The 13,411-nt window shown below is 37.0% G+C and overlaps 2 pseudogenes; one reads left to right on the plus strand and one right to left on the minus strand.

The window, feature by feature from the left end:
• Positions 1-426: 426 nt before the first annotated feature.
• LOC140241254 (uncharacterized) lies at positions 427-1,435 on the minus strand (annotated as a pseudogene).
• Positions 1,436-6,586: 5,151 nt separating this feature from the next.
• On the plus strand, positions 6,587-8,388 carry LOC140240478 (uncharacterized; annotated as a pseudogene).
• The last annotated feature ends 5,023 nt before the right edge of the window (positions 8,389-13,411 follow it).

Here is a 13,411-nt window from a genome sequence, read left to right on the forward strand (position 1 = left end):
ACAAAAGAAATAAAAAGAAGTTTCTGTAAACAGGTATAAATGCACATATGCTTGGTTTGTGCAACTTTGATCACAATGCAAGCAAGGCTATACCATTTTCAGACAAATCTGCAGTGTCTAGATTTTACATTGTCACTATCACTACCTTCACTTTCCATAATTACATGGTTATCTAAATTTGTAAAATTCCTGCATGTACAACCAGGACCACAATTTTGCCCCTGTTTTTTACATTTGCACTGCTTATTCACACACTTATTTTTCTTACATCAACATTGTCTTGTTAAATATGCAACATTATTTCTTCTTTGTTCAATGTCTCTTGTAAATCCCAAAAAAGTCAGCAAAAGTAGAATCTTTTTCCTGAATAACTGAAAAGCAGCCATATTGAGTGATGTCTGGTTACATGAATAGTGGGACATGTCTGGGGCATTTGCCCAGACAGTTCTCACCCAGCATGATTACAACCTGTGAAACCTAAGAGCAGAATGAGGGGGCAGCAGTTGATCTTCATGAGCATTCTACTGACTTGGGGATACACCTTGAGTGTTATACTGACCAAACAAAATGGGTTTAACTAGAATAATAATTTACAGATGCAATCCTGTACAGCATTCAATTTACCAGTTCCTGCGGGAGGGTCATACAAACAAGCTGTAATGGAGCATTTCCGGCATGTTCCATCTCTTGAGCACTCTTGGCGTTGAGCAAGAGCTGACTGGGTTGGTATCCCTGCAGTGACTGGGTTGGTATCCATGCAGTGGCTGGCTTGGTGGGGCATTGTTGGCTTGGGCAGGGGAGATGGTGTTTGGTTGGTGTCTTCATACACCTTTGGCAAGAAGCTGCTTTTGTGACACATATCTGGTAAGGGGTTGGTGCTGAAAGGCAAATCAGAGTTTAAAAAATATTCTTCAAGAAGAACTACAATTACATGACAGCCAGAGAAGGATTACAGTCATTCAAGCTACTGCCCATAATTCATTTGACTACTCTTAAAATGTGTACAATTAAATTTCATGACTTAACGTTCAGTGGCATCTTAAATAAGAACATTACACTTTTTCTATTGCTCAATAATCATTAACAAAAATTTACAATACAACTGTACCAACTAAAATTTCAATTTATTAATCCCTGTTTGAGGAACTTGAGTGCAAGTTGAAAAGAGCAAGAATTATAATTTACAGATGCAATCCTGTATCCAATTTACCAGTTCCTGCGGGAGGGTCACACGCTTGGATGTTCTGTCTCTTGAGCACTCTTGGCGTAGAGCAGGAGCTGACTGGGTTGGTGTCCCCGCAGTGGCTGGCTTGGTGGGGCATTGTTGGCTTGGGGCAGGAGATGGTGTTTGGTTGGTGTCTTCATACACCTTTGGCAAGAAGCTGCTTTTGTGGCACACATCTCGCAAGGGGTTGGTGCTGAAAGGTTAATTCAGAGTTCAAAAAATATATATACTTTGAGAAGGACTACAGTACAATTCAATTACACAACAATTATAATTATTCTAAATATTTGTCAGGAATGAAACTAATTGCAAAAATGTATACAACCTGACAACTGGAATTTATACAGTTCAATTCCAATGGCATTTATAAAGGAGAGCATTGTCTTTCTATTGTTCAAAGATCATTATAGAAATTTTACAAAGAGGCAAAAGAAAAAAGTGAAATAGCAACAACTGAGATGAAAATAAAATGACATTTGGCATGAACGTAGTATACGAAACATGCATTTGTCAAGTCTATTAAAACACAGTGGAACCAGAAGTAAATAATATTTCATTTGTCACAAAAACATTGGTACATCACCCCATTGTATTCAAATTGTCAAAATGCTAATGCTACGACTGTGATAGTATGACTAGTATGAGGTGGTACATTATTATGATTGTACATATTCCCATACCATCATAATGTATTTTGAATTCATCAAACTATAGAATGTAGAACTTAACTGTTGGTTCTATTAAAAATAATGATAATAATGATAATAAAATAGTGCAGGGTCTATGCCAAATACAACAAGGGAAATTGACTGATGTCATGTACATTTTACTAGTAGATCGTACTCTGTCATGATCTATATCGATCTCTGTACTTTCAGTTCTAACCAGTAGTAGCGCTAGCTGTGATACGATACCGTGGACGACTATTTTACAGAACAGGACATCTAATTGTACATACGGGACTACGGCCAGTGCGTGCGCGATCAAAACTTGCCACTGCAGAGACAAAATCGAGTCCGGAATTTTCGTTAACGTGAAGGTCACGTGACCCTACATGCATACAGATGGCATCGCAAAACCAATATTTTCGGAAATTTGCTTCGACTTTGGGTGCAATTTTGATCACTTCGTTTATTTTTGAGCCAAAATGAGGCTGGTATCAAAATTTCCGCTAGAATCTCATCTATTCAAATAACTGATTAAAATAACCATAGGAGTTGTAGATGGGTCAGGATCCAGCAATGTATCAGTGCATGTCAAAATCAGATTCTATGGAAAAGATGGCGGCGCACACTAATGCGTGAACACGTGTGGATTTTCGTGCCCTGAATTTATTTCAATTTTGGTCTTAATACTGCTATTTTTTACATCGTATGAACAGTTGTGAACGCAAGAATGGACCCAACCTCCAGCCCGGCGAAGAAAAAGGTAAAAACAGGCACACTTTCTGATGTTTCTGTGATTCCAAACGAAAACTTGAGTGTACCTACAGCGATGCCGGACGACGAAGAACAAGCCCCGGCATGGGCCCGGGCGTTTGAAGCCCGTATGCACGCTAGATTTGAGCAGCTGGCTGCGGATTGCCGAAACAGCCACGGCCTTCTCGAGCATGAGATTGGCGAGGTATCTGACAAAGTAAGCAAACTGGAAATCGCATTAGCTAAGGCAGAAGAGAAAATCGACGACCTAGAAAACCGCTCGCGGAGATCTAACATTGTTATTTTCAACCTGCCAGAAACGGAAGGAGATGATGCCCATGAGGCTAGCGCGAGTTTGAAATCAGTGAAGCTCCTACTTGCTGAGGCCAAGATCAACATAAACATTGAAGACGAGACCTCCAGAATCCATCGCACACCTACATACCGTAGCAACCAGAAGAACTCTCGCCCTCGCCCTATTCATATCGGGTTCAACAGTTATCGTGTAAAAGAACGAGTCAAGAAGGAGCTGATAAAGTTTGTTTCAGGCCCAGACCAGAGATGCAGGAAGATTTTTGTCAACGATGATATGTCTAAGCGGGTGTTGGACCAAAGAAAGGCTCAGCTGACCAAGTTCAAAGCTCTCAAGGAAAAAGGCTTCAAGCCTTTTTTTATCTACCCAGCCATTCTGAAGGCGAGAGATTCTTCGGGCAGGATCGTAACACCAACGGCAAATACCGACGTTCCCAGAGGAAGTTAAACAAGGTGTCTTGTTTCATGCTTCAGGAGCACCAGATCGGATTTTTTTTTTTCATATTCGCTTTTGTATGCTTTTTAAACTGTTTTTCGTGATTATAAAGGCATCTCAGGATGGAAGTCCAGTTAGAGACATGTGGAAGATCTGGTACACAAGAAGAATATCAACATTAACTACTGATAACTGATATACTGTTGCAGAATATACTGAACCAATGTTACTTCTTGAGAGAAAAAAAGGAGGGGAAGCCGATTTGAAAACTCCAAGACTTTATTCCATTTTCTGGTAATGTTGTCTGCACTGGGCTGTATTATTGTTTGCAAGCTTTTTATTTCATTCTGATCGAGTTCTAATTGATATCGTTTGTTTCACTGTATACAAAGTAGAATTAGTGGTACAGTAGTTAGTAACTTGTATAATGTGTGTGTTTTGTTATTTTAGTTTAGTACTGGTTAAAGAGAGGAAGTCAATACAATTGATTATACATTACGCTCATAATAGATTCTTATTATTTTTTCAAATGTTATTATCATTTTAATATTTTTTTTCAAATTTTTGATCTTTAAGAATAAGATCTTCATAATGCAAGTTTGTTGTAAAAGATTTATTGGTGTATTTTAAAGTAAAATACCCCTTTTTTTCTTCCGTTGATATCTTTACTGTGGAAAACTAAATAAGGTAAACTTATTTTTATTTTATTTGGAATAGTAATTACATTTAATTAATATAACTTATGTGGATTCCATTATGTTGTTAGCAGAAAAAAAAGGAAAGAATTTCTTTTTCTTTGAGGGGGGACCTGAATGGTTGTAGTATTGACTGTTCATATGATATATTTTGTATTTCATTTTTATTTTGTACCAATTCATATGTAATATGAAGGGCACGATTATGATATGTGTTTACGCCCCCATGCGCCGGTGGCCATTGAGGCCACTCCAAAAGTTGCACTTTTGGCCCGGGCCGTTTCACAATTTGAGGCCCGGTGCCACCCTATCTTGTGCGCCCATCCTTTTGTTTGTTTTTTTTTTCCAATTGTTTTTCTTTTTTTAATCATACCACTTTTTTCTAATCTCACAGCAGCCGCAAGTATTATTATTCAGTATGTTTTTGTATCTCATAATTTTAATTTGTTGGCAGTTATTTTGTCTCAGGTGCTCTTGCTCTCAAACTTATTGAAAGTCCTGTATAAAGGTAATAAGAAATGGACTGTTTTCCCCACATTACAAATATGGATTTAAAACTTGCAACATTTAATTGCAGGGGAATTCAAGATCATGTAAAAAGACGCAAAATTTTTCATTATTTAAGATCCATTGAGAGTGATATAATTTTTCTTCAGGAAACCCACTCTTCAAAATCGGATGAACAATTTTGGATGCAACAATGGGGTGAAAAATCATGGTTTTCCAGCCATTCTTCAAACAGTAGAGGTGTAGCCATTCTAATTCGAAATAGGGTTTCATTGGTCCTTGACTCTTCTTACATTGACCCTAATGGAAGATACCTCATTATATCTGCTAGTATTAATGAAGTTCCTTTAGTTTTAGTAAATTTGTACGGTCCAAATAATGATGACCCCAATTTTTTTCTTGAAGTCTTTAACAAAGTAGACCAATTTAAATACGCTTCTATTATATGTGCTGGGGATTTTAATGCTGTTTTGGGCCATCTGGACTATCAAGGGGGTAGGGACACCCACTCTAATGTCAAATCAAGTGAAATGTTAACAACACTTATGGAAGAATTTAATCTTTGTGATATTTGGCGTACTTTTAATCCAAACCTTAAACAATACACCAGACATCAAAAAAATCCTAAAGTGTTATCCAGGATTGATTATATTCTTGTTTCTGATAACTTTGTTACTAATTGTTCGCAATCAAAAATAAGTCCAGGTATTCAATCTGACCATTCCCTCGTTACATTAAATTTTAAAGGTGCCCAACCACTAAGGGGTCCAGGATTTTGGAAATTGAACTGTCAGTATTTACACAAAGATTCAGATTTTTGTACAATCATTAGGGACAACATTGAAGAATTTAAACTTATTAATTTTAAAAGTAATTGTAATCCAAATATTTTATGGGATGCGCTTAAATGTACCATTACTGGCATTTGTATAGAATACTGTGCACGTAAAAAGAAAGAAAAGAATTTCGTAAAAAGAGAACTTCTGCGGGAAATAGAGGAGGTAGAAAAAAAATTGAGTGTTGACTTAAATGATGATGAGCTTCTTAATGAGAAGGATTTTTTAACCCAAGCCTTAAATGATATTTTGGATGAAGAAACCAAAGGTTTAATTATTCGCTCGCGCATTCGTTGGATTGAAGAAGGGGAAAAAAGTTCAAAATATTTTTGTAATTTAGAAAAGAGGTCTGGAGAGAAGAAAAGTATTTTTAAATTAAAGAATGATGATGATGAGATTATTGTTAAGCAGGACACTATATTGGAAGAAATTTATTCATTTTATCAGCTCTTATACTCAAAACAATGTGATAACAATTTAGGTGATGAAAAAGATGTTTTTTTAAATTCTATTGAAATTCCCCAATTAAATGAAGTTGATAAGGATTTTCTTGATAAACCACTTTCAAAGAAGGAATTGTATGATACAATTACCTCAATGAAACATAACAGGTCACCAGGTTTGGATGGGCTACCATAGAATTTTATATCGTGTTTTGGAAAGACATTTCTGATTTACTTTTAGATTCGTTTAATTTTTCCCTGCAGAATGGACTAATGTCTAGTTCACAAAGAAATGGAGTCATTACTTTGATTCCCAAAAAAGATAAAGATCATTCCTTTTTGAAAAACTTCAGACCAATTTCTCTTTTAACAGTAGACTATAAAATTTTAGCCAAAACTTTAGCAAATCGTTTAAAAAAATGTCTCTCGGATTTGATCCATCCAGATCAATCTGGTTTTTTAAAAGGAAGGAATATTGGAAATAACATTCGCTTAATTATTGATATAATAGAATATACAGATTTAAAGCAAATTCCTGGAGCAATTCTTCTCCTTGATATTCAGAAAGCTTTTGACAGTGTTTCGCATGATTACTTGTATCGGGTAATGAGAAAGTTTAATTTTAGTGATAAATTTATTGATTGGATAAAGGTATTTTACTCAGGTAGGAAAAGCTATGTTTCAAATTATGGACATTTGACTACACCAATAAATATGGAACGAGGTATTTTCCAAGGGTGTCCTATATCCCCATACCTGTTTTTGTTGGTTATCGAGTCTATGGCTCTTGCTATTAGACAAAACCTAAATATTAAAGGTATCCCAGTGGGCGAAAATGATTTGAAAATTTCTTTGCTAGCAGATGACTCTACTTGTTTCATTGACGGTTCACAAAACTCGTTTAAATCACTTTTTGATACTATTGGTTCATTTTCTGAGAGTTCTGGCTGTAAGCTTAACATCTCTAAATCAGAAGCAATTTGGATTGGTTCTTTAAAGGGTTCTCAAAAATTTCCATTTTCGGAGAAAGGTCTTAAATGGAATAAGTCTACTTTTAAAACTCTGGGTATTCATTTTTCTTTGAACATAAGTAATCTGTATGATCTTAACCACAAGACAAAGCTTAAATCCATTGAAAATATTTTGAATTGTTGGCGTGTAAGAAATTTATCTCTGGTCGGGAAGATCTGTGTTATAAAGACCCTATTGCTGCCTCAACTTCTGTATTATTTTCGGTATTATGTATAAAAATACCAAAGAAATTTTTTAGACAAATAAACACAATACTATATAAATTTATATGGAGTGGTGGAAGTGATAGGGTCAAAAGACACCTCTTGTGTAATGATTACTCTTTGGGTGGTTTAAAAATGATTGATCCATACATGTTTTCGATTGCACAAAAAATGACATGGGTCAAAATGCTTCTTGATGATAACTATCAAAGTATATGGAAATTTATTGAATTATGTATTTTAGATGATTTTAGTGGTAGACAAGATATATTGTGGAAAGCACATCCCCCTGCATGTATTTTGAACAAATTAGGCTCAAGTCAATTAGCCGAATCTCTTCAAACATGGTACATTTTTAGAGAAAAAATTGTTAAAGATGAATTTAATACAGCTTTTTCTGCAATTGGTTCTTGTCAATGCATTTGGTTTAACAGAAGTATTCGTTCAAAATCCAAACAATACTTCTTGTATGAAGATTGGTTAGACAAAGGTATTGTCTTTATAAGTGATCTACTCAACCCTCCCCATCCAGGTTATAAATTATTTGAAGAACTGATTTTGGATTACGATATTAGCAAAAAGGACAGGCGGAAATACAATTTTTTATTGAAAAATATTCCAAAAGATTGGTTTGTTTCCTCTGATTTAACTCCAGACAAAATATTTGAGGAAATTAAAGCAAAACTTTTAAAGACTCAAAAAAATCCAAAGTTCGCTTACAGTATAATACAAGAAACATGTTATCCAGAAAGACAGACTGTATTTTGGAGTGACCTCCAAGAGTCCGAAGAAATCAATTGGGAAAAGGTTCATGTGAACAACTTTTTATGTACCATAAATACACGTATTCGATCTTTTTATTTTAAGCTATTTCACAGAGCTATAGGTTTGAATAACTTTCTATATAAAATTAAAAGAAAAGATTCTCCCAATTGCTCATTTTGTAAGAATGCCCCTGAAACCTATATTCATATTTTTGTTCAATGTCCTTCAGTTCAACCCATTTGGGAGGCTACTCTTAAAGCTATCTCTCAGAAAATCAATAAGCCACTAAATGTTTCATTATTTGAACAAATGTTTGGTTTTGATTCTGATAAATTTTTGACATATCTTTTTCTTTTACTTAAATATTATGTTTATATTTGTAAATTTCAAAATAAACCACCAAGCTTTAAAGGTTATAAATCGTATGTCATAGCCAACAAGGAGCTTGAGTATAATATTGCTAAAAGAAATAACAAACTTTCGATTCATTTCAGGAAATGGAGATTTGATCTGTAAATAGTATTTTTAGTTTTGCAGACGACATCTCACATGGGTCTGTATGAGTAGTTTTAACCTTGGCATGTTTTGAAGGTATACAATGTGTATGTATTTTACATGTTTCTGCAGAATCAGCCATAATTTTGTACTATGTATAATTCAAGAAGTTGGTTATTTTATCTGTTCTGTGGAATTGGGTGATTCAAAAGCTTTTTTGGTTTTTAAGGCTACATTGCCCATACAGGTCTGTGGATGATGTTTTATGGGACATTGTATTAATTTGTTAAACAGGAAAGCTTAATTGCTATTGTCAAATACATGTAGCCATGTATTCGTATCTTTATCTATAAATTGAAAAACCCCTCATCTTCAATAAGTTATATATATATTTTTAATGTAACACAATTTTTCATATTCTTAGTACAAATTGTACATATTCTGTATGTGTAATGTTAGTGACACTTAATGTGGATGGGGTACAAATTTTCATGAGACAGAAGGACTGCCTTCATTTTCCCTTACTAGTAAGTTAGATTACTACTAGTATACTGTACTAGGATTGTAGGTACATGGATGTTGAGATATTTTATCATTTGTTAAACCTGAAAGAATGATATGTACAATAGTACATACATGTACTTATTTGGGTTTTGTATGAGTATTATGCAAAATTTGTTTACATGTTTTATGCTGTTTTAGGTTGTCTTCCATTCCAGCGAGTCACATACAGTTTATACTGCCAGCAGGTTTCGGGAATGACTCCGGCTTTCCGTTGGCGGCCTTGTGTGCCTGCTGGGTGGGTTTGCTGCTCTCTCTATTCCGGCCTAACCCGATCGGCTCTGTGGGCAGATTCCATTTTGTATATTGATTATTGTGTGTGGGTATGCATGTTTGCGTAAGTGTATGAAGAAAGAAGGGTCGAGTAAAGAGTATCGTAACTGTGGGTGGATGATTTGTCATGTTTAACTAAAAATGTAACACTCGAATAAAGAATGGAGTCTGCCAGGGGCCCGAATTGGTGCTGGTGGATTGAGCGGCGGTCCGGCTGGCATGTTCGCGGGCTTGTCGGCGGTTTGCTTGGGACATCTCTCGTAATCCTACATTATTTTGCTTTAAGATGATTTGTGAAAATGGGTGACAACTGCTATTTGTGAAATACTTGGTATGGCTGCTTTTTTTGTTTTGTTTTGTTTTGTTTTGTTTTATTTTTATTTTTATTTTTATTTTTTGCTTTGATTGTTTTAATGTTATGTATGATTTGTTTTGATAATCAATGATAATCAATAAAAAAAAAATCAGATTCTATCGCAAGCAGCTTCTTATATCCATTGTATCTCCCTCAAAAAGTGTCAAATTCGGCTAAAAAAAGTATGGAATTAATCGTCTTTTATTGGACTGCAAGACTTACCCGGTCACGGCTCCGGAAACAGGTTCATGGCTACGTAACAACGAGCGATGTTGGGGATATACATTTTGCGTCGACGAAAAAGCCTCGTCGCCAGACACATGCGCAGAATTCCTGCGCGTGGAATAAATTCGGTGGATTTGCTCATTAGCATACGACGCTGCGGACTGACTGTGCGTATTATGCCGTTGATACAGAGAATCGAACCAATTGAAGCGAGGTCGGACCAATTCAAGCGAGGAACAGGCAACAAAACTAACAAGACAATGTGGGGGTGGATCACTATCATTTTGCTATCCCTTTGGATGTCGAAATTTACGTATTGAGTCACAAGGAACCAAATAAAATTCTTATTCATAACTTCTGCAACACACAGAATCTGATATCCAAAATGGTGTCTGAAATGGCTACCATTTCCTCCTTTTCTTTTATGCAAAACGTAACCCAGATATTCACTTAAGGACGTTCCTCAGTTGAGTTTGTGCGCATCCTAGCTGCGCAGGTGTCAGTGACGTAACAAAGAGCGTAGGAGCGCACGCACGATTGATGAGCTGAGCTAGCTAAGCTGAGCAGCTCTGCTGCTAGTAGATCGAGCTAGAGTGTGGTATGTGTACGTACGGACACCCGACAGCTCCCCACCGCGGCCGCGCCGGGCGGCCGCGCCGGGCGGCCTCGCTCGGCTCGCGTGCCGACTGTACGCGTTACAATCTGTACATACCACGCAAAGTTCAGCGGTCCGAGCCGCATATACATGGTCATTGTAGCACAACACTGATTGACGGAATCGCGAAGCTTGGAAGTGGAACAGAGCTGCTTCCATTTTCAATCCATAGATCTGTTTTGTGACATAAAGTTCATTATCCGGTCATCAACATGGTAAAGTCGAGTACTAAGGTACCAAGGGCCTATAGGCCCTAGTCGGGGTCTAAGGCTCACTAGTCTATCGGACTAGGTGTTAAAACAACAACAACAATAATAGTAATAACAACAACAACAAAACAAGCATATGACACACATTTCATCTTTAGGTCTAGCAGCTAAAACAATCTGAGTGTCTCTTAAAATCTAAATTAGATCTAAACTTGTCATTACTAGTAATACAAAATAGTGGGGTTTCTTAATTTTTGGTTACAAAATACAAGATCACGAAAGTGTTATCAAACAAGACTATTCATCACTTTCACCATTCATATATTATTTTTTTGTATTACCAATCAGGTGTAACAAAAGGAGAATCATTTTTTTTTTTCGGGGGGGGGGGGGGGGTACTTCTCCATAGCTTACAACACGCACTTTACCAACCACTGCAACAACCAACACATGCAATCTACAATCAACGTCGTTGTATTAAGATTTGTTGTTCATTTGGAGGACCGTCAGACTAATGCCAAAACTCCCATTTCCTTACATTTATTCTTCTTCCTCCATTATCACTTTTTGTACATGGTTACAGCAAGTGGGTAAGACAAACAAACAAGCGTGCATATCAATAATATGGAGTTTTCCACGCTTGCATCCACATAATATCATTATGGCTGTGGAAGGGAAATGATAACATGTTTTTTTTTTTTGTGTGTGTGTGTGTGTGTGGTTTTTTTTTAAGAAAATGGGGTTTCGAGTGAACCGCATGAGATTCATGCATCCTAGCAGGGTATATCCCTGCATTGGTTCCTGACCAGATTTGGGGGTCTTACGATGATTTCCGTCGCAAGGAAGCTCTGCTAGCACTAAAACGAGCACATGAACCCCCCATTTTTACAATTCTTCTGCATTAAGTAACCCTTCTTCTACAATTTGATAAAGTTTCGTAAAATTGACATGGGTTTTGAATGTACAGCATGACATTCACGAACCCCACCTATAATCATGACACCCACGAGAGGTTTATAACCAGATTTTGGGGTCCGGTGAGGTGATTTCTATCATCTGGGGATGCTGCCAGCACAAAAATTAGGACATGAACCCCCACTTTTTATTGTTTTTCTGGAATAAGTAAGCCTTCTTCTATAATTTGGCAAAGTTTCGTGAAAATGACATGGGTTTTGAATGAGCAGCTAGCATAAGTTTTATGAACCCACTTGTCAGGGTATCCCTGCATAGGTTCTTGACCAGATTTTGAGGACTTACGATGATATATGTCGCATGGGGGCGCTGCTAGCACAAAAACGAGCACATGAACCCCCACTTTTAATTATTTTTCTGGAATAAGTAGGTCTTCTTCTACAATTTGGTGAAGTTTCGTGAAATTGACATGGGTTTTGAATGTACAGCATGAGATTTATGAACCCACCCTGTAAGGGCGACCCTTATGTTCCTGACCAGATTTGGGGAGTCTTACGTTGGTATACGTCGCATGGGGGGCGCTGCTAGCACAAAAACGAGCACATCAACCCCCACTTTTCATGGTTTTTCTGGAATAATTAAGCCTTTTTCTACTATTTGGTGAAGTTTCGTGAAATTGACATGGGTTTTGAATGTACAGCATGAGATTTATGAACCCACCCTGTAAGGGCGACCCTTATGTTCCTGACCAGATTTGGGGAGTCTTACGTTGGTATACGTCGCATGGGGGGCGCTGCTAGCACAAAAACGAGCACATGAACCCCCACTTTTGATTGTTTTTCTGGTATTAGTGAGCCTTTTTCTACAATTTGGTCAATTTTCATGAATTTGACATGGGTTTTGAATGTACAGCATAAGTTTTGTGAACCCACCCTGTCAGGGCATCCCTGCATAGGTTCCTGACCAGATTTTGGGGACTTACGATGCTGTATGTCGCATAGGGGCGCTGCTAGCACAAAAACGAGCACATGAACCCCCACTTTTGATTGTTTTTCTGGAATAAGTAAGCCTCTGTCTACAATTTGGTAAAGTTTCGTGAAATTGACATGGGTTTTGAATGTACAGCATAAGTTTTATGAACGTTGTCCTTTTGCTCACCCCTAACAGAAAACGTCGATGAGAAGGATTTGAGAGATTTCGGTGTTTTCTGCCGCGTGAGGGCGCTGCTTGCTGAAGAATGAGAGTGTAAACCCTAACTTTAAAACCTTTTGTTCATTTTGGGTACCCTTTTCTGCAATTCTTGCAAATTTGGAGAAAGTAACGTGGATTTTGAAAGAATTATGGGGATTTACGTTTGTCATTGCAGATTTTGTTGCCAATCATGGTCTTGATCATGTAACGCTATCATTTTGGTACAGGACGGCAGATTAGTCATATTCTTCAAAGTCCCGTAGAAGAAAAACAAGCACATGAACCTATGGTTTTATTTACATATTTGGGCTTCGGATGGGTCAAAGTTACGGTATGGAAAGTTTCAAGAAAATGACATGGATTTCACTTTAACTGAGGAACGTCCTTAAATGTCTGAATACATATTTTGGGACGTGTATTTTTTTTTTTTTTAACCAAATGAAATACTTAATCAGGGATCATGAAGCACGTATGTACCGATAAAACCACGCGAAATTATGCCCAAAATGGCCGCCATTTTGTTTTATCAACACATTGCTGTTATTATCCTGTTTCAGGAGACATAGAAATTCAATATATTGTTACAGATTCAACGACTCAGAAGGTCCAGCGGAATCTGTACATTGAGTATGCACAACATGGGTATGTTTTGGCTGCATCCGC

The sequence above is a fragment of the Diadema setosum genome, chromosome 17 (assembly GCF_964275005.1).
Source record: "Diadema setosum chromosome 17, eeDiaSeto1, whole genome shotgun sequence".
NCBI lineage: Eukaryota > Metazoa > Echinodermata > Echinoidea > Diadematoida > Diadematidae > Diadema > Diadema setosum.